We start from the raw sequence: 22,903 nt of genomic DNA, 5'->3' as shown, positions 1-22,903 counted from the left end.
ACTCTTAAATGTTATCACCGTACACAAAGACTTAATTCATGTGCTGTCAAAGCAGCACTCAGACACTGAATCATTTTCTTGTTTCCTTTCATCCTTTCTGTTTGATTTCTACTCTCAACAACAAACCCTTGGATAAGTGCCAAACAATAAATTAGGATCTTCATTAGACACATCAAATCCAAATTACTATTCAATTAACAGGCCAGTCAACCTCAACTAATCAACCAATTAGGTTGTGTGTGTTCACAGAAAAGCTAACAAAAGCACATGAGTCCCCTGGGAAAGCAGTAAAACACTGCAGAAGAGTGACAGTGCAAATGAGAAGCTACTGGTTTAGGAGAAAAAAGGAGGATCACAAAGTGGCAGAGGAGAAGCGTGACACTGAGATCACATCACATTCAACCCCGTCATTCTTTGGGAAATGAAATTCAAGTTATAGAAAATAATTGATGCTGAAAAAGGTTGAATTGAAAAAGCATCTAAAAGAAAAGAAACTACAAATCAGAAATAAAAGAATTCATGCAGATATTGAAAATGTTTAATGGGTAAACTGTTTTCAGATTAATGTTTGCAACCAATATTGTTAGGCTAATCTCTCTGTCTCCACCACTCTTCCCACTTTCTACATATTTGTCAAGTGCACAACTAGAGAAAATAAGACTTTGGATCTGCTGTATGCAAATGTTAAATATAACTACAGCTCCACTGCCCTGGCCTCTCTTGGCAGATCAGACCACAACTTAGTTTCACTCACATCATCATACAAGCTAGTTGTTCAGGAGCAACCAGTGACAGAAATGACAGTGAGGAAATGGTCTCACAAGGCCATGGAGACACCGCATGGTGCCCTGAAAGCCACTGACTGGAATGCCCTGCATGAACCACATAGTGTGAGGACATTGATGGCATAAACTGCATCCCCACAAAATACGTTCGCTGCAACCCAAACAACAAGGCTGAACTTCACATCACAGCCAACCAGGGGAAGAGATAGCTGGAGAGACTTCACCAGAGCAAGGCTAGACCGGACACCATCAGTCCCCTGGTGTTGAAGGCGTGTGCTGAACAGTTGTGAGGCTATAGAGCTGTGTGTCTGCGCGACTTGTGAGTAACATCGGGGCCCCTCAGGGAACTGTGCTATATCCCTTCCTGTTCACCATTTACACGTCAGACTTCAAGCACAACTCCAAATCTTGTCATCTGCAGAAATTATTGGATGACACTACCATTGTGGGGTGTGTGGAGGGTGGCCAGGAGGAGGAGTACAAGGGCCTGGTGGATCATTTTGTGAAGTGGTGTGGGGAAAACCACCTACAGCTGAACGTGGTCAAGACAAAGGAGATTGTGGTGGATTTCAGGAAGAAGAAGGCCCCACCTTCTCTGGTCTAAATTTGTAGGAGTGATGTGGAGACTGTCAAGTCCTACAAGTATCTGGGCGTTCAACTGAACAACAAGCTGGAATGGTCCACCAACACTGAGGCAATCTACAAGAAGGGCATGAGCCAGCTTTACTTCCTGAGAAGGCTCACATGTTCTATCAGTGTGTTGTTGTGAGCACCATCTTCTATGTTGAGGTGTGCTGGGGCAAAGGCATCAAAGCAAAGGACGCCAACTGGTCACACTGGAGGGGGTGGTGGAGGACAGAATGCTGGCAAAACTGCTGTCGATCCTGTATAACGCCTCCCACCCCCTATACAACATGTCAGCCAAGCTGACTTTATTATTTATTTTTAACACTGCTCTTTGCACATCAGGACTACCAGAACAATTGAATATATCTGAACCCTTGAATATATCTGGACTGCTATTAAACTGGGACTTACCTTTTTATTTATTTATTATCTTTAGTTTGCTCATTGCACACTGGAATATTTGATATGCTTGCTATCTCTCTATCTATCTATCATTTTTATTTATTTTTAAAAATGAAGTCAGGTAATAATTTTTTTTATACATTTTTTAAATATTATAAGTTTTACATTGTGCGCATCAAGCAGAATATGACTCGCCTCTTTGTGGGGAACAGAATTTAACATTGTCCAAATCTTAATGAAGACTTATTGGAAACACAGTCACAAATCTGCACTGTACTTTCTACACCAATAATGTGTAAAAAGTACAATGAATCTGTGAAATTCCCCCTATCACTCATCCGTGGTTTACTGCATCTTTGGTGAGTACTCTGGCAGAGTGAAAGGTTTGGGATGTGTGTGTTGCACATACCTTTTGGTCACAGGAGATGTGGTAGGCAGCACAGGCTGTTCAAACAACTTCTTCACACACACAGAAGAATGCAACCTAAGAGGGAAACAAACACACACATGACATACATGCACATACGTACATATATAAAGAGAGCAACACTGGATCTCTAACTCCGACAGTTAGCTGGTTCAAACCAACAGCGGGGGACAGGATGTCATATTTTAGACACAGTGGTCTTCTTCAGGAACCTGCTTATTAGTGTGTGAGAGGAAATACTCTGGCTCTTTGTTGTATTTTACTTATTTACTTCCTACATATCTACTTGAGCCCTATTCTTCTTATTCTTATTCTTCTACCCCTTCCAGGCCTCATATCTAAAGGTCTAAGGTCTGATGGCACTCCAGTACAGGCCAAAGGGGGTTGTACAGTGGAGAAACCCATTATTGTACTAGTAAATGTCAGAACAACCCCATCTAATTGTGCCATTACTAATTCATGTCTATTAATGCAGTGATGTATGATGGCTCTACAGACAGACTGAGCTTGTCTGGGGCTGTCATGTATGGCTTATTCTTTGCTGGTTAGGTCTGCAGGCGGTGTGTTAGAGGCTGGGTGGCGGATGTGGTGGGTGTGGGGCATATGGCGCATGTAGTGACAGTGCCAAGTGGTGTGCGACTTTAACATGAAGGCAGAAGGGTGAGGGAGTTGACTGATGGTGCTGGTGTCTTCTGCTGGCCCTGTGCCAGGGCCCCTGGTCCCCAGTGCCCCAGCTCCTCACTACCCCAGAGCCTCTGGGCAAGTACCCTGTTATTGTTTTCACTGCCAAGCAATTAGCAGCACTTAAGATTTATTTAGTCATGCTCTAATGTGTGGTAATTAGCTTGGGGCCCAAACAAGCCTCTTCATCCCATCACCTTGTCGCTCACATCGCAGCAGCGCATCAGCAAGAGACAGTGAGGGAATGTGAGAGAGGAAGCAGGAGGTACAGAGGGTGGGACTGTGGGGGGAGGTGGAGCAGAGCTAGAAGGATTACAAGAGCACTACCCCAGCTCTGTGGATCAGCACTTTTTAAGAGATCTTCAGGGGCCTGTTGGCTGAACGCATAGCAAGAGGAAAGGGCAAATACAGCCCAGTTACACTTTTATAGAATGCTTTGTGGAAAAACACCCCTGACACACACCTCAGCCTGGCAGCTTGGTTTGTCATATGGCCCAGGGGGCTCCATCACATGACCGTTGTAATGACCTTAAAGGGCAGCTTCCTCAACAAGCTGAGGCCACTCCCACTAGCTGGACTTCTCTTTGGAAAATACAGTTTGGGTCACTGCATAATATGTGATGCATTTTGCCCTCAGGCTGGAATTTAAAAAAAAGAAAAGAAAAACAACACAAGAAACCAGGTCAAACAGATTATACAGAAGCTACTGCAGCAACAAAAAAACAAACAAACAAACAAACAAAAAAGACAAATGCACTAGTGTTGTTGGTCCATAATGCTTTTTGGAATTTACATAAAAACCACATTATCAATGTGAAAGTTATGTCATAAATTTGTTATAGTTGTCAGGGGCACTTCTATTAAGAGACAGGCTTTTTGTGACAGTTTCGTTGATTTATTCTTTGAGTGTTAAGGTTTTGGCAATGTGTAGTGCTTTGGTTATGTGAACATATGTATCCTCTAGGCTGTGTGCACTCAGACACCTGGCTCTACAGTAGATATCACATGTGTTAACTATAGTTTGGTCGTCAATACATTCACATACCGACAAGTGGTGATTTTCAAACCATTGTGGTCAAAACATGAATTAAATATTGCGTTGACTGAACAATACCAAGCTACAGCAGAACGTTGATGAAAAAAAAAAACTCACATCTCCACTGAAGCACCTTCAGAATAAAGCACTACAGTCCTTTTTGAATAATGTTATATGGAGGCTTGTGGGTTGAGGTGGATCAGTGCATGATGTGTTATAACTTATCGTATCTACTTGAACAAGAAATACTTTTTCTTTTTAAAATATAACAGTGCCGAGTGGTACAACAGCAGCTCACTGAATACGTAAGCAGATGAAGGTCAAAGGCAGGTTCAACTGCATAGGCATATCTTATACATATGCATAAATAAAACCCATCAATCTTTGCTGGTTAGAGGGGGTTGCAGGGAATTTGAATCACTAAATATTAAAAACAGCATGTGTGGAAAACTATACAACACATGCCTTTGATCATGAAAAACAGCAAAAAAAAACACAAAAAAAACTGCTGATGCAAGACATCAGAGCAGCCATTTTTGTGTTTGGTGTGTTTTGTGTTTAGTGTTTGACCGTTAGATGCACTCTAATCATTGCAGAACTGGGCCTCCTCATGGAACTATCACCTAAAATTGCTACACAGTCTGGAGGGGTGGTGCTATAAATGAAATATCACTTTCCATTTTTATCTCCAGGGGAAGCGTGATGCTCAGAACCAATCAGAATCTCACAAACCAACCCTTGACCTTTTTCATCTCAATATGACTACCATTATCTTGCAGAAAATTAGAAGCGTCTTGCTATTGTTCAACAGCGACAGGGGGTGGAGGTTATTTAAAGATAAATGCTCTGGTGTTCATGATCCATGCGACAATCCCACTCCACCAACACGGAGCAGAGGAGAAGCATTTCTGCTAAAGCCGTGTGGCTACATGAGCGCACATGCGCACATATGAGGATATGTGTAAAAGGATTCATGTTGATTGTTCTGGGCTGATGTAGCTCTGCATTTGCCCAGTAAACCTGTCTCCCGGTGTTGGGCAAGCAGGTTTCAGTGAATGCTTTTGTATTATTATGTGAGTACTAAAAAGAACAGCTTTAATGCACAATTTACAGCACACATTTTGAAAGGAAACCCAGATGATTATATTGCCTTGATTTCAGTGGTCTCCATAGGCAACTGGATCACTGCAGGCTGTCTTACAAACACAAGTAGTGAGAGGGATAATATCCTCCTGGTAACAAAGCCATTAGGTGATGAATGTGAATGGAGCTGATGTAGGACTGAAATGACATGACAACATGATGCTGTGGGTGTGAAAACTAGCTGAGCATCTCTTAGCCTTTTGCCCAGCCTTCCACAGAGATAGACATACAGTGCATGTACAATCACACACACAAGCACACACCTAAAAATATATATATATTAGGAACACTTCTTAGTTAGGAAATTATTATATATTTAATCTCTTCCATGTGCTAGTCTGGGCAATACTTTAAAAGCTATAAACCCAAGAAGCCTTAATGTATTATTATAATTAAACTGTATACAGACATTAGTTGGAACAATTACAATGAATATTTCTCAAAACAATGTGTTTGCAACCATAAGTTTCATTACAGTTGCATTTTAATTCAACTACAGAATGAGATTAATAACTGTATTTGAAATGCATACATTTCAGAATTTAAAAGTAAATGTAAAAAACCTGAAAAGCGCAAACAAAACACTCAATCCAATATCGTCAAAAACAAGCTTTAAGTAGCTGAATAATTTTCCTTGTGCCACTTTGACATACTCACCTCCACACAACATTTTAGTGGTGCGCTATTTTTGCTGGAAGAGAAGAGCTGGTTTTACCTATTTGTTGGCATTTCTTAGAAAAATGTGGACAGTCAAGGGCAGGCCTAAAGTGTGCTACACTCAGCTATGCCCTTGTCAAATTGTGTTATAGCAATAGCAAAATGTTCCTTTCAGATAGCCAATTTTCTATGAATATCCATAGAAATAATCACATGTATAATGCTTTATACATGTGTTGAAATGGGAGAAACCTTTCACGGACAATTTAAATAGGTTTCATGTATATTATAGCTTCTTAGCTTGAGGACTAGTCGTTGTTTTGGGGCTTACTGTTTTTGATCAATGACACAAAGAGTAGGAAGACAAGCAGAAGGGTGCAAAATGCAATAGTCAGCCAGCTGCTGGCTTCTACTTGTGGTTTACATCCAGTGAGTAAGACTAAGTGGAACAAGTACAGTAGTACTTGTAGTACTGTATGCTCTCCAACATTACTAGAAATAACTTAAGCTCATTGTCAGTACAAATGTCCCTCATTGTGTGTCTTTGATAGTTCAGTATAGATTGAAAAATGCATTTGAAATTTTAGTGAATATGTATCAAGTCCAATAACAGTTCAAAGGATTACAACTAGTTTTTTACTTAGTTAATGCTGTTCTACTGTATTAATTAATCTACTGCTACTAATGATTTACTTACTGGTTAAATATGAGCATTAAATATTCAAAATAATTTAATTCAAACATAAGCTTTGCTAACAATCACCTCATCCCACATTGTACATACTGTGGCAATCACCTTGTAGAATTCCTGAGTCTGAACAATATGACAATAACTACAGAACTACAGAAAATCTTCTTTGCTCTTGGCTTGTAATAAGTAGTAAATAACCAGAAATGTATACAAATGTTCAGAAAAGAAAAAATATATTTCAGGTGTATATAAGAATATCATTGTGGAGTGTGGTTGTTTAGTTTTGATAGTATTCTAATAGTAAGTTTTAATGACATACACAACTCATTGACTTGATCAGTGTCTAGTATTAGAAATAAAAATTGGGAAACAAAGGTATTTACAACATTTTTCAGTGGCCTTCTTTGAATTACTGTTTACTGAAAAAATCCTCTTCAAAATAAAAAAATCACTTCCAATAACAGTTTGTTTTTATTGTGAACAAGAGAAGGGGCTTTTCACACTTTATTCTAATAATCAGAGCAATATTATCAGTACACAAGACATTGACAAAAAATTAGGCCATAGTTCTCTCATAATTGTGTAGTTTCAGCTGCCTTGACAATGCATAGGCAAAATGCATAATAACCAACAAGTTAAATATTCACCGTTAGGGGTAAGAAAGGAACTAACCATGAATTTGCAGTAGTTCTGCTAAAGGACTTGCAGATTCTTTCCTGAATGTCATAAAACAGCAGGAAATCGGCAGTTCTATCTAACATATGTCAATAGCAGGATATGCTTCCCAAATAAATGAATATATTAATATTTTTGTTCTTTTTTCACTTTCAACATTAGTTATTATCTATTATGATGCATGCATAATGTTACAGAGGGTCACAGGATAGCACTGCTTTAAATGTTATATTTCCATGATTGGTTCATTCTCTCCATTTCCTGTTCATTGTGTGAGAGCAAACTCCATTGTCTGTGGGTAGATTCTGCTCGGCCCTCAGAGGGGCCATCCCCAGGGAGCACTGCATCTTTTATTAATCAGGGGTGCTGCGCCACAGCCCCGCTTATCTAATTTAGCAGCCCGCCTCAGATACAACTATGTTGGGCTTGGTGTGGAAAGAAGGGGTGTGGGGTGCAGTTGGGTGTAGATATGATGGGGGTTGGGGTGCTTCCTTCGGTTTTTCCATATTGTGGGTGATGTGGTGGGGGGCTGAGAGGGAGTGAGGGAGACAGAGGGGAGGTAGCGACTTATCAGACACCTCGTCACCAAGTTTTAGGACTGAATCACAATACAGCAAATTACCTTCTGCTGACAAGAAAAAATGAGCATGGCCCCCATATGAAAAAAAATAGGATTGTCAGGAAGAGGTGACACATTGATTGCTTAGTATGCGCATCCAGAAGGCTGGGGTTCAGAGGCGTCCTCCCTATATATATGTAGAAGAGGTGCAGCAGTGCACAGCACAGCCATGAGGGGGAATGAGAAATTGAAATGCCATGTTAGATTGGAGTCCCTTTCTTAAGCCAATCTCTCTAGTCGAGCCCAGTGTAGCCCGTATTAGACCGCCATATCATAGCCATGTGTAATGGTGAACACCCATAAACCCATACCCACCAACCACTACTAAAGAGAAGAAAGTTTGTTGTTCAATAACATGACAATGTACTGGAATATGCTAATATATACACATTGTATGCTATTTAACACAGAATATATGGACGTGGTAACTCAAACAAAAAACATGAGCACACCCAGTCTCTAGGTGTTTTATGATTCTTTTCTGGTTACCCCCTGCCATCCCGCCCTTCCCTTCTCTCTCTCATCTGTGTCATAGCTCAGATGAATCAGTGTCACCGGTGTTGAGAGCACTTACTGTCAACCCTGGCGCCCCGGGCTACGGCACTGATGGACACAAACTATAAAATATCAGCCCCCTGGGGAGACATCGCTCAAGCACTGCCCCACAGCCCCGAGGGGGTGTGATCTGGTCAGTGTGTATGTGTTTGTGTGAGTGTGTTGAGAGAGCAATAGGGCAGTGTGTTTGTCTGTGTATCGGGTGTGATCCTGTAAGTATGGCGGAGTGTGTGCAATCATGTGGACACACCATTTGCATTAGAAAAAGGTACTGTAAAAAGGGATGGGTTATGGCATGAAAGAATATAATCTTCATGTCTGTGGGTTACTATCTTCTTGTTTCATGAGTTTTCTGTTTAATCTAATACTCCAGAGAAGTAAAATATATACAATTATTTGTCAATTCCATACCACATTCACAACAGTTTCCTTTCCTGGTCCCATTGAGCCTCTCAACCAAATTCCATGAGTCTGTGTATAAGCTCAGCCATCCCCCCTGATAAAAACTACAAGCATGCAACTGTATGGGAAAACCTCAAATGAAACAATCAATAAAATCAATGGTTCTGTCTGAGGACATGTCCTGTATCAGCTGAGAAGTAGTATAACTCTCCCCCTCCTGTGCTAGCCAGGAACAGGGAGGGTATGAAGAGTCTGCATGGTTAGAATTAGAAGAGTGAGAGAAGGAAAATCAGGAGGAGAGGTAGAGAAGAAGCTCTGAATGAACCCCCCCTCCTCCTCCATAGGTCACTGGGCTGTTATTCCCTTCTTTCAATTCTACAAGGTCATAGTTTCAGTGTGTACATTCAAGCATGTGTAGAACTGCACTTATGTAAAATATAAGGAACACATCGTTGATGCACGCCCTTACATCTCATGAGATGAAACATTTCAAGAAAGAAAACCGACCATTAAAGTAGCTATACATGTCTCTTAACATTGCTTTACCATACTTCTGAATATTGACTATTCAATTATACCGTCTGCAGTCTGTAGCTGCTTGATTCACCTAATAGAAGTATATTAACAAGGCTCCTTTGAGATTCAAGGACAAAGGCATTAAGAGGAAGAGGAAGCAAGGTGCAGAACAGTGTATTGTTGCCTCATTGCAAAAGGACACATGACAAGGCTCATGTTGCATTCTACAACTATACATTTACATGTAGTCATTTGACAGACACTTTTGTCCAAAGCAGTGTACACAAATGAGGTATGATCTAAGTCACAGAAGATCAAGGAGAAACCTTTGAGAATAAGCGCCATAACACTCAGTTCCAAGTTCCACCTGGTGTAAGTGCCACAAGGCTGCAGGTGGATTAAGTAACATGTGAGTGCATAGCGACTGACAATTGTGCTGAGAGAGTTTGATGGAGAAGGATGGACGGAGAGAGTGAGAGAAAGAGCATATTAGGTGAGTAAGTACACTCGGAAGAGGTGGGTCTACAAGGAGTTGAGCAGCATATTCAGTGAGATAAGACCTGATCTTTGTCGTGTTATGTAATAACATCAGTAAGATACATTACTCTGTCAGTGGTGGAAAGGAGTTGAGTGGCTTGGAAGAACACATGAATGCAAATGGATAAAATCAAAGGCAAATCACGATTGCTGTGAGTCTTTATTTTTTTTCTTCCAGTTTTTTTGTTTCAGCTCAGTGCCATAATGGAAGAGTCATGAGGCCCGACATTAGACTTGCATGATCAAAAACAGTTATTCTTAGTGTCTGGCAGGTATATGACAGAAGACAACAAAGTCTTCTCTGTTAAATTAAATGCATTCAGTGGTAGATATAGATATACAACAACCAATCAATTACAACTGTAATGGGTTTTGTTTATGGACTTTCACTGGCTTAAGCCTGATCAATCCTCACTAGACTTTATTTCAATATACCAACATCCATGTGTAATGATCAGGAAGTGCTCTACTCATGGCTCGTATATGTCTCAGTGGTAACGTAATAGCTGCTGTCTGATCTGGCTAAGCTTCTGTAAGGTAACACAAGGAGGGGGCAGTTTCCAGAAAAAAAGAAAATATTCAACATTGTGTGATATAATACAAAAATGCACAATTTCAATAGAGACAGTCTAAATAAATGGTGCTTCCAATTGGAAGGCTTGTGACTGTTTCAGAAGGTAGGAGGGGGACCGCAGACCCCTGTAACAGTCACTTAAGTAAAGCACTAGTCTGCCAGGCCTGCCACCACACAGTAAAAGTCATCTATAATTTGTGATGAGTGTAATGCCATCTCCACTTTATGATTATGTGATATTCTTCACCTCTGCCACAACCAATGAGGCCAAGAGCTGGCAGTCTTAATGAGGTGCCTCAGAGTTCAGCTTAGGGGAAGGAGAGGTGGGAAGATGGCTGTATGGAAAGAAAAGGAGGATGAGATGACTGGGAGCATTGGGCTTATGCAGGCTGGATAAACTGAAAATCACCATATTATGATATAAATGTAATCTTGAACATGTTTTGTGAATTATTGCCTCAATAAACTATTTGATTGAGTATTGAGAACTTAACTCCAACGATTTACAAATCTATTGAAAATTTAAGACCTCACACCAGTTTGCGCAGCTCACTCTGATGAGACATGGTCACAATAAAAACAGTGAGAGAAAGTCATTAAGTCCCTGTCCAGTGCTACAGACTCCCAAAAACACTTGTTAAGGAAAAGAATGGCATCCTGGTTTTGTCGAGGATTATGTCCACCAGGGAGATCTCATGAGAGAGCCCCTTAGACTCATTTGCTGTGTGCATTGCTATGCTCTTGTGGCTGGTCTAGATGTTATGAATAAGTAAATAACAACATTTTTCCAGTCGTTTAATCTCTGAGCACTGCAATTAGTAAGTCTGTAGTTTGTGCTGCCTTTTTTCTGCCCTTATTATTGTTATTGAAATGTCACGCTCTTATTTAGCTCAAGGATGAATAATAAATAAGCTATAATTACTGTCTTGAATGAGCTGACGGCCTGGCTGGGTCAATGGTAAAGGGAGACCACCCCCCCCCACCGCCACCACCACCACCACCACCAACCCCATCTCTTCTCTCTGTCTCTCTTTCTCTCTTCCCCTTCTTCTCCCTCTCTCTCTTTAATTGGATCTTGTAATTAGTTTCTCTGATGGATCTGGGAGGTCTGAGGCATCCTCTACAGCGTTCATTAGTGTTCTTGGAGGAGGGTGCAGCTTTTTAAAAGCTCTGCCTGCTCCATCCCTCACATGTCATAACACTAGATATGATTCTGCCCAAATACATTAAGTACCATGCAATGTATAATATCATGTTCAGCCAAGTTCAGGTTTGCCTTTACCGCCAAAACAAAGTAACTCAGCACATTGACTTTGAGGGAAAACTTAGACATGGAAATGTACTTCTTTTCATCATTAATCTCCTTAAAAATGTCCATAGGTGTGCTCCAGCTATGAGAATCAGACACTACATAAAAAGCCTATGTGATGAAGGTTAGTACAGTGAGAGATTAAGAGATTCTTATTTCTTTTAAAGAAAGCAAAAGACTGTCAGACACATCTAGACAGTACATGGCTGCAGGTAGCAATGTGATCTGAAATCTAAAATGTCCTTTGGCTTACTATTACAGAAGTGACCAGCCTCGACAAATTCTTTTTTGAGATGCGCACATGTACAACACACAAGCGCGTGCACACACACACACACACACACACACACACACACACACACACAATGTTATAATATACAACCTCCCTCTAGCACCCCAACACCATTTCCCCCTTTTCCTCCCCACCCTCCGCTGGCCAGGCTACACTAGACATCTCTCCCTAATCAGCAGCCTCGTCTCGCTCAGACTGGTTGCCATAGTAATATGCCGGCTGGTCGACATGGCAACCACTCTGAGGTCCACTATTAAATGAAGAAGAGTGGAGGGAGGGATAAGGAGAATGGAGTTGGGATGAGAGAGAGAGAGGAAGAATGGGAGAGACAGCAAGAGAGAGACAGAGAGAGGTTGTCCAAGATGGGGGAAGGGGTGTTGGTGTGTGTGTGTGTTGGGGTGGGGGGGTGGGGGGGGAATAGAAAAATGAAAAAGGAGGGAAAAAGCATAGAAAAATGAGTACAAGGAGAGGCAGAAGGAAAAGGAGGGGCTGCTGGAGGAGATGGCGAGCACCAGTGGTGCTGTTTGAGCTACCTATTGCATTGTACGGTATTAAAAGCTTCTGATACATGTCGCAACAATGCCATTAACCTAATGCATGACGTCATTTACTTAATGCCTTACACTTTATACACATGAAAAATGCATGTGCGACCTGTCCCAATCTAGATAAAGGATCATAAACTAATATCATGTTTTAAGAGCTACTTACGTTATTATTGTCAGCCTACATCAGACATACCTAAAAATGATATAAAGAAATTAATATTTATAAGGTATAAACATTTTATGGACCCCAGACCCATAATAATGATCAGTGAAGACATGTGAAAAGTTTATGTAGTAAAAAAGACAAAGGGGTCACATTATTTCTCCTTTGATTTAATTTCTTGTGGAACAAAATGAAGGAGCATTTGCAATGTTTTTTCTTCTGGCAGCATCCTGAATGTGTTTTACCTTCTCTGCTTTAAACACATTTGGTACTTCACACTTATTCCAATTGATATGTCAAAATGGATGGAATATGCAAAGTGTGTCTGTAATTTCAAACTACAGTGCAGGCCTGCTGGTTTCTGGAGCCATACTGTCATTGTGCCATCACTGGAGCCCTCTTCCCAAACTGAAGTGAGAATTCACCAGGGCACCTATAGTGTGTCTCTACTGTGATCTACCTCGATCACTCTTTCCTCACCCCTTCTCCTATCCCACTAACTCTTTTTGTCTTTCTCTTCTCATTTTTTACTTGCACCTCACCTATATCTCAGTGTCTCCTGCTACCACTAAGCTTTTTTTTTTTTTTTTGGCTTTTATCACAGTCCCTCTTCTTTCTCTTTGACTGGATCTCTCTGTCTTGCTTTCCCCGAATGTCTGATTCTTTAATGAATGAAATGCCATTCCATCAAGATGCCACCACAGCAGTGACACAAAATAGCATTTGTTGCCTTGTGTGTGAAATTCCTTTATGAATTGGAGCCTTCTCTTTTTCCCTGGAGCGTCTTATGAAAGATAGCTAATTGCTTGTCCACATTGTGCCGTCAGTCCCTGCTTCCCAAGCGCACCATTCAGAGGCAATTAAAGTGAGCTTAAACAGAGTAAGAAAGTGCGTCATCCTCTTAATGCAATTAAGGAAGTGTGCACACAAATATACAGTAATACTCTGAAACACAGAAACAGAAACACATAGAAAGAGCACAGGGGAAAAAAAGGCAAGCGGAAAAGGTTAATTTATCAGGCAATATCAGCTCTTGGCTTGGCTTCATCACATGTGACAGTATCTATCATAGTCTAGGTTTTGGCACTAAACTAGGTTGTGTAAAGGTTTCAAAAGACAAACATAAAAGCCCTTTATATTGAAACAAAATGAGTCCACTTAATTTTATTCTTTATAATGATAAAAAAAAAGTAGTTCTTTTCTGTCTCAACCATTGTATAACCTAAGAATGCACATATCTAAGCTTGAATATGTATTCCTGTGCTTGCTTTGACTCCTTAATACCGGTCATGCTTTACGATATTAGTGATTTTTTAGATTTATACTGATTTGTTTATAGTGTTATACCTGTCTGGTTTTATGAGCAAACTGATGCCAATGTCTTACAACTTTTAGTTGTCTGGAAAACCTAACATGCAAATCATTGCCAATGTTTCTTTGTCGAGAAATGCTTCCCAAGCCCCTGAAATATTGAGTAAGGCAGGAAGAATGAAAGTATTATAAGTATGCACTGTGCAGTAGTCAAAAGCAGAAACATATTTTCCAAATAAGCCTTTGTGAAAGCCTGCAATGTTTTCGGTTGCAGGTGGTGAGAAATAGTTTGATATAATAAACAACATGAACAAACATACATACACACAACTTGATGCATTCTGTACATGCAAACAGACACAGGCCTCTGACTCAGAGGGTACAATGACAGGCCTCTGGTCAGACACAGATTATTTTCACTGTAACAGTCATGCTCCAACACTTAACTCTGAGCCTCTGACATACAGTGTGTGATTACAAGCACTTGATGATCAACGAAACTCAACCAAGGCCTTATTACAACACTGTACACTTAATGCAATTTGAGAAATGAATAGCTGCTACTTGTGAGGTAATTTTCAGTGTGCAGATGTCTTGTTATTTGTGGGTCTAACTTCTCTTCTTATTTTGGTGGTGGATAAATTTAATTTGAGAATTGACGGCAAAATCATTTTACAGCACTCGCCACTCTCTCTCACTTTAGCATCTTTTGTGGTGCCTTCACCTCCTCAATATCTTCATTTATATTCTGTGGGACAACCAACCACAACCACCAAGGCCAGAACAGACCAAAAGCTACCCACTCTGTCGGGTGGCTAAAAAAAAGTAAAAAATGAATGTACTGAAAATGATAACATTGTCATGTCTCTCCACCAAACACACACAAACAGGAATTCATAAGCACATTCATGGAAATAACTGTGCTTCTCTTCCTTTACACAGGCCACAAGCAGTAGTATGGTATGCACACAATGCTATCTTTTGTTAGACATGAAGGCTCCATAATTATTATTGATCTGCTCATTATGGGGTATTACGCACCGATTGAATTTCCCTAAATTTCAAGTCAAGTTCATTGCCTTGAAAGTGACATGACCTAAACTGAGACGTCAAGTAACACATCTGACCTAATCTGTCCATGTGTCACCATTAGACATATAGTGCACAGTACAGATAACCATGCAAGCATCACACTTATATTCTAACACAACATGATATACCTGTTGAGAAATATCAAGGTTTGTTGTATCACCTAAACTATATGGTTTTTATCCAGAAGCATGAAGAGTTCACACACACATATATATATAATTACTGGTGTAAGAGCAGCAAATGTCATACAATCTACTGAACACTGGAAAATTAGGTTACTTTTACCTTTTGAAGATTTAATTTAAAAAGAATTGTGCAACACAATTAGGTTATCTTGCGCAAAATAAAGATGTTTCAAGGGTCAAGGAAGCCAAAATAAACACATTAATGTAAATATAAATCGGCTACAAAGAATGCATGTGATAAAAATATGTGATTATTATACTTGTGTTGTATGGAATCAATATCATAACGCCTTTGAAGATTTCTCTTACAGGCCAAGAGTGAGGTATGCCCACAATATACTAATAACTGATCAAGAATGTAGTACATTGAAATGTAAAGAAGATGATGCTGATTTACAGCAACTGAAAAATACTTTGAGATTTTCAGAAACTTTGGCTGCAGGCTTTTACATAAATTGGAAACATCAATATATTTTTACATTATTGGATGTTTCCATAGAAATGTGCAACAGGATGAAGGCTCTGATTATACTGATTCACCTGATCAGCAATGTGTGTGTCCTGTTTCTTAATACTCAGAAATACCTTTCAGGATTAAAGAATTAGACAGCCACAGGAACACAAAACAGCAGCACAGCCCACTACATAAAAACCCACACACACCCTCCTGCATTTAGAAGACATGCCCACCCAATGCTGTGCATTGTGGAAAAGGGAATGTCTGTTCGTAGGGACCACAGATATTTGTTTGTACTGTCAGAAAGCAAGGCTAGGCTGTGTCCTCTATGCCCCGGGGGGGCAGCAGTGGCTCTCTGTGGCAGGGGGGGGGTGGAGGGTCATGGGGGCATGCTTTCTGTATGTCTGTGCAGTGCATGGAGGGACCCAAAGGCAGAGACTGTGACCCTAAGGGTGCTTACAGCTCTCTTCAATTAGTATCCAGCAGTGTCTCCCCAAGCACACCCTTCTCCTCACGCAATTAAAAACTGGCCAATTTATGAGACCCCAGAGTTTGTTTCTACTCATATGACCCCACGATTTTGCTCTCTTTTGCCCCCCAAATCCCCAGCCCTTTCTCACAGACCTCTTCTCTGTACTGGAATATGTTTCATTTAAATAATTTCCGCAAATATTACAGAGAAATATATGATGTAATTTTAGCAAATAGTCAATTACTGCTGGGTTGTACATCTGCAGAGGAGGGCTGGCAGATTGATATTGACTTCATATTTCCCTCATCTGAGATATACTGTGAAGACTAAAAAGAGGAGGGAGAAAGGAGAAGAAGAAAGGGGACTTTATTTTGGATAGTGTACACTGTAAATGTAAAAAAAAATGTATGATGTGATGAATAAAACTCAAACAACTGCATGTATGTATTTACACAGAAAGTAGACGCAACCCTTAATTGGTTAATTCAAACAGTTAATTTGGATTAACCAGACTATAATTATCCCAAGACAGATGGACAATCATATAACTACAGTTCTTTTCACTATGCAGTTTGCTTAGGGCTACACTCTGGACCTTTTGTAGTCCTGGACAAGCTGGGCTCTAAGCCCCAGGGCATCCTGACCAGAGCTGAATCTGAATTTACCTCATTCTTGGACCAATCCTGCTGTTAGCCCAGAGCTAACTTGCTAGAACTGTTGGGTGTGCCAAATTATTCTACAATTTAGCCACAACGGCAGCAGATTTCACATAAACACATGACTGGCTGACGATCTCCAGTTAAGAGCGACCACATTACACCAATCCTTGCTGCCCCTCACTGGTTACCCGTGAGTTTTGGAATTGATTTTAAGATTTTACTGCTTGTTTTTACAGCCTTGAATGGTCAGGCTTCTAACTATATCTGTGATCTGCTAACTCCCTATGAGCCTGATTGCTGCTTGAGATCCTCCAGAATGGCCCTACTAATGATTCCAAATTCTTGACTTGTCACTAAAGATGACCGGGTCTTCGCTGTTCAGGCCCCTCAGCTGTGGACATTCCTGCCTGGAGATCTCAGACAGGCAAACTCAGGATCCTCTTTTAAATCTCTTCTTAAGACTCACTGTTATCTTATGGCTTTTTCTTAACTAATAGTATTTGTTCTAAGTGTTTAAATTATTTTATTTTGTTCATATCTTATGTTTTGGATCTTATTTACTTGTATTATTTGTTTTTATTGTAAAGCACTTACACTTTGTTTTTTAAAGGCGCTCTGTAAATAAAGTTATTAGTTATTATTAAGAAGATACAGTGTGACACTAAAGGATGTATTTAGATCCAGATATAATTGCCACACGCTGTAAAGGCGAATTTTGGTAGTTTAAGAGGTTTGTGACAATAATATATGTGTTTACCTTCTAAAGTAGTAATTTGTTATTACAGATTATTTCCTGGATTGAGGGTTTGCTACAAACCGTCTTTCAAAGCAATTGTAATTCAGAAAATTACATGAAATTACAAAATGTCACAGTGAGAAGAAACATTTACAACTCTGTATTACATATATATTCTATGATATACAGAAAAATTGCTGCATCTAAAAATGTATTCATCTCAATTTCCTCCATAACAGAGACCCTAAACAAGCAAAAATCACTGCAAATAACTATAAACATATAAAATAAACTATTTCCTTATTCTATGAAAAGGCAGATTATCAGCATGATATAACATATAGGAATATGCTGGAATAGCAGTCAAGCCCAGGTGAAAATGAGTGTAGACATCTAGGAATCTCTTCTTAATAGTGCAGTGAATGATTGGTTTTACCTGGTTTCCAAAATTACGCCACAACACTCCCAACGACAAATGGACAGTAGCAGAGCAGACATGCATGCAGACTATTCATAGCTGCCTCACAATGAACTACTTGACTGCAACGGAGGCTTTGCCACCACTGTTATTTAACCAGCACGGTCACCATCACAACCTATTCTGACACCAAATGTAAAGTCCAACTGCCCTCCAAATCCCTCCCAATTATAAAAGGTCCTTGAGTTGCTGTTTTGCCCCCTCTCCAGCTCCTGTCTGATTACTGAGTGTGGGGCAAGCTGCGCAGGCAATCAGCCGCAAAGCGCAGAGGACCAAGAGGACTGGGGAAAAAAAATCAAATCCAAAACACTGCAAAAAATAAACTAAAGGGGGACTTCTGGACCGCAATTACAGGCCATCCAGCCAGGCCTCTGCTCCAGCACTCAAGAGCTGCCGTGATTTCCGACAGAAAAGGTTATTAGTTTTTATTGGAGGAAATAGATGCTGGGTGGCTTAAAATGGCACAGTAATGCGGGGGGGTTGGAGGGAGGCCTCCTGACCCAGGTCTCCCAAGGGTCCCATTGCACTGCCGGAGGGACACACAGAAGCTATCACACACCCTCTCCCCTTCCCCCAGCCCTCGTGCCTTATAGCTCCTACTTGAACTCCAAGGCAGTGCCCTGGTCTTCAGCCTTGAACTCAACCTGGACACACACTTCTTGCTTTTTACTGTCATGCCTTTGAACATGAGCAACGTTACTGATGAGGTTTGTAACGCCTCACATTCTTCCTCCATCCTATCTTCATGGGAGAAAATGTCTGAAAGACATTATCATCCTCTCTGTTTTCATATTTTATCAAACTTAAGGTCATTTTCTTTAAAAATTGCTATGGTTTAGAGATACAAATAAGTACAATTTTGAAATATTGAGTGATTAATATAAAACCAAGATTATCTGTTATATTTTTTCAGCAAGAAACCATAAAGAATATTTGAATTAGAAAGTAAGAAAACCCTACTGTTGACATGTTTTTATTTTAAACAATCCCTTAACATGCATATTCTGCCATACAAATTTTATCATTACATTTTTATGCTGTGTTTATGTGTGTATACACAACATACACACGTGTGCCTATGCCTTCAACATAGCAGCGGCACATGTGAAAACATTATCAGTGAGCACGGTGGCTGCGTGTTTGCTTGGCTCGGTGTAATGACTGCCTGCAGATTTCCTGTCACGAGCACGATAGTCTGCGGCTCCAGAAGGAGAAGAGAAGTATGCGACCATATTTGCTTTTGTGCTGGGCTGCCAGTGTGTGTACTCTGCTGTGTGTGACGTTATTTCAGAATGTGTAAGCTATGATCTGCCACCACCAGATGAAGTGCTCTCCACCAGCGTGTCCAGTGATAGGCAGTAATCAGACATGTATGCTTTTATCAGCCAGAGGAAATATACAGAAATCTTTTTTTAATGATTTTGCTATTATTCTGTGCATATGATGCAACATCTCAGTCACTTAGGTGTGTAAAATGCAATTACTTTGATTATGAGTGTGTGTCAAAATATGTCACTGTATGTCAAAGTAGATAATATGTTAATGCTATCATTTGTGAGTGTGTGTGTGCATGTGTGTTTGTCTTCATTGTGCTTGCTGCCCATACTCTCTTCTCCTCATCTGTATTCAGGGCAGGTAGGCTCCAGCACGGACCCACAGCTCAGTAACTAATGGAGGGGCTGATGGGAGCCTGATGACGACCACAGGGCCATTTGTACACATGCACACACACACACACACACATACACACACACCCCACACACACACAGTGCACATTTACACAAACACTATGGTCATTTCCAAGCACATCTGCACCCATCATGCAGCTAGTAGCCAGGTAAGTTAATTACATTGACCATTGTATTTGGTGATTTTGTGTGTGTGTGTGAGTGTGTGTGTGTGTGTAGGGGATGCAATTTGATAAATTTTATCATCTTTCTGAGTAAGTGAGTAACAATTACAGTGTGAGGCATCAGCCTCTTCTGCCTCCGTTGATTTTGCTGCTGCTGTGGTTGCTTGCTACTGCTTAGATTTCTGCCTTTAATTGCCTCCACTGCAAACTTTTCCGGCGAACCACTGCCCCTCTAAGTTGATTGCCAGGAAGTGCAGGGAATTAGAAAATTAATGTCACACCAGGGTCAGCGCATTATAGTGGCACACACACAAACTAGGACAATGTGTTTATTTTGTTCCTAATGTTGTAGTATATGTGACTAGACTTTTACACAGGTGCTGAAATAAATTTTGGTTTGCGCAATTTTCTGCATTAGAATTCATTCACTGCAGTCCCACTGTCTAACATACAGAGTTATAAATGCTTATTTCAGTTGTTAGTAATATGAAATGTAAAAGATCTGTGTGGGAAAAAAAGGAACAAAAGAGTTTCCCCCTAAACGACTACACCAAAAAAGAGTTGTGTGTCAGGTCATTCAAATCAAAGAGACCAAAAGACCCTCTAAAACTTCACAGCTCTCTTTCATGTACCAGCAAGCCTGCATCCATCCACATTTCTCCTGTCCTCTCATGTTCTGTCTTGTCATCATCTATCTGTGGATATCTTGGTCAATTTTTCTTCTGACTGTTTCCTTTCCTATCTTTTCCTTTCCTTTCCTTTTCCTCCTCCTCCTCTACTGAGTTTGGGCCAGAGAGCTGACAGGCTGTGTGACCTAGGAGCCTCTGAGGCTCCCAGGGAGAAAGGCAATGGGCCCAACCCCGGAACGCACTCTCACTCTCTGCACACATGGGGCTGCCGGCAGCTTTGATCCAGTAGCCCCTGCTTGGGTCTCCTGACGCCTGGTGAGGAAATTCATAGGAACAACTGGAAGAGGCCTGTGTTTATTCAGCTCCTTTAATGAGGAGGGAGACGGATTATCGGGGGCCTAGATCTCCCCAAAAAAACACAAGGAAAAAAAACTGCTGCTCCTTCCAGATGTTGCTCTATCACCGGTCACTCCAAAAGAATCCGAGAGAGGAGGAGAGAGAGAGAGACAGAGAGAGAGAGGGAGGGTTTCAGTATGCAAGAGAGAGAACTAGTGGTCGGCAAGAGAATTTCCTAGTGTTTTCTCTGTTCTTCTGTCTGGCCAGATGTGGGAGCTGGCCAGCCCTCTTTGGGCTCACCCAGAGGAGAGCAGCCGCCCAGGAGCAGTGGGGAAAGCTGGGGGCTCTGAGAGGGAGTTTGCAGACATGTGTTATTTTTTTTAGGGGGGGGGCTGGGGGTTATGGTGTAGGTTACCAAAGCATTACTTTAAGCAATTTGTGCTGTCTTAAAGAGAAAAAGAAGCTATTTCCTGAGCCTGTCATACAACTTCTAATGTGTTATTTTTTTTCAATGTTTTACACATAGCCTCATTGTAATCCCAATTAACGTGGTAAGGCAAGTGATGTAGGAACAGACGTATGAAGCCCAGGAATTGAAATAGAAGCCTGATCCACACATACCGTAGCCTAGTACGAGACTGTCCTCCCAAGAAAAACAACAGAATCGGTCACTTCAACGAGTGCCCCAAAACGACATATGTTTAGCCCATCTGTAATAATTATGACTCTTGTCCGTCAGGAGCAAAGAAGGAAGTCGGGTGATACAGTTATATATTAGATATTATAGGGCGATTAAGTCCAGATATGGAGGTCAACAAAACATTGGACTTTAACGCTGAAGTTCATGTTTCCAATCGACAGTCAATGTTTGTTTCTTTTAACTGTGACCACAGTTGTTCCCTGACCTTAATCACATGGTTATTATTGTAAACATGACAACAAAGGTCCCCTATTCTTAAGGAAGTAGTAATTTTGAGCCAAACCACAGGTAGCAGTTTTGGAAGGCACTAAAAATCAAGCGGCAACCTACTGGGTTGAAAAATGAAGCCAATACAAAAGTGCCAAAAACTGCAGTTCCTTGAATGGCCACTCGAGGCTGGCTCCAAAAGCGAGTCAATCCTCATAGACCATGTCTGGTATGGTGGTTTTGGTCTATGTAGCTAATTTCCCCTTTCATGACAACTGTATGGGGGGTGAATTTCTATATAATTCACCCGTTTAAATTTCATTAAGGCTTAAAGTTATGGATAATTAAGGGTGTGGCTGTTTTGAGTGACAGGTGGGTGCCATCACAGGCAAGTTGCTACCATGGTGACAACATTGGTTAGGTAATGTAATCATGGCATAACCTCAGATACACAGAGTATAGGATTAGCCGTAGCCATCGCCGTTTCAGTGTGTTTTCAGTTCATGAAAGTTAATTGTAACATTTTGGTCACCTAAAAAAGTCTTGTTCAGCATCTGGTTGTACTAAAAGACCAGGAGTCGGATGTTCAGTTTTTTCCAGTATGTACATTTTGTTTTAATGTTTTTTTGCTTCCAAAAATTAGCATTAGCATTATCACAGTTAACCATAGACTGTAAATGCACTGTGCTAACCAAGCTAGAGGCTGGCGTTAAGGTCAGCTCCACCCTCTCCTCCAAATATGGTCACTTCTGACTCCAAAAATCCAAGATGGCAACGGTCAAAATGCAAATTCAAGGCTTCAAAATGGGAATCCACAAACCAATGGGTGACGTGACAGTGGCTATGTCCATTATTTTTTACAGTCTATGCTAAAAATGATATTGTTGTGTCATTGGGGCATCAGATCAGAAAACACCTCTGTGTTATTCTAAAAGCCATTTACTAACGGTATATCTTTTCATTTAATTTGGACTTGTTGCTGAACATATGTATACAGGTGGTGGTAAGAAAAAAGGGAGCCCCCCAGTATCGGTAACGCCACTCTACCTGCAGACACAAAGCAGGCTGGTGTCAAGCTCTTGACCCTTTTGCCAGAAGACTGACCAGATCAATACATCTCTCTATTGTCAAACCATTTAGGGGAGGATAA

The 22,903-nt window shown here is 40.7% G+C and overlaps 1 protein-coding gene across 1 annotated transcript in view; it reads right to left on the bottom strand.

Moving 5' to 3' along the window:
* Positions 1-22,903, bottom strand: part of zfhx3b (zinc finger homeobox 3b) — a 344,746-nt gene that overhangs the window by 175,480 nt on the left and 146,363 nt on the right. The window contains exon 8 of the mRNA XM_042396488.1: positions 2,224-2,298. The gene's annotated coding sequence lies outside the window, so the exon portion shown is untranslated. The remainder of the gene's footprint in view (positions 1-2,223; positions 2,299-22,903) is intronic.

Source organism: Thunnus maccoyii, chromosome 1 (assembly GCF_910596095.1).
Source record: "Thunnus maccoyii chromosome 1, fThuMac1.1, whole genome shotgun sequence".
Classification (NCBI taxonomy): domain Eukaryota; kingdom Metazoa; phylum Chordata; class Actinopteri; order Scombriformes; family Scombridae; genus Thunnus; species Thunnus maccoyii.
Note: the sequence above shows the minus strand (reverse complement) of the source record. Positions and strands in the feature narration are given on the sequence as shown.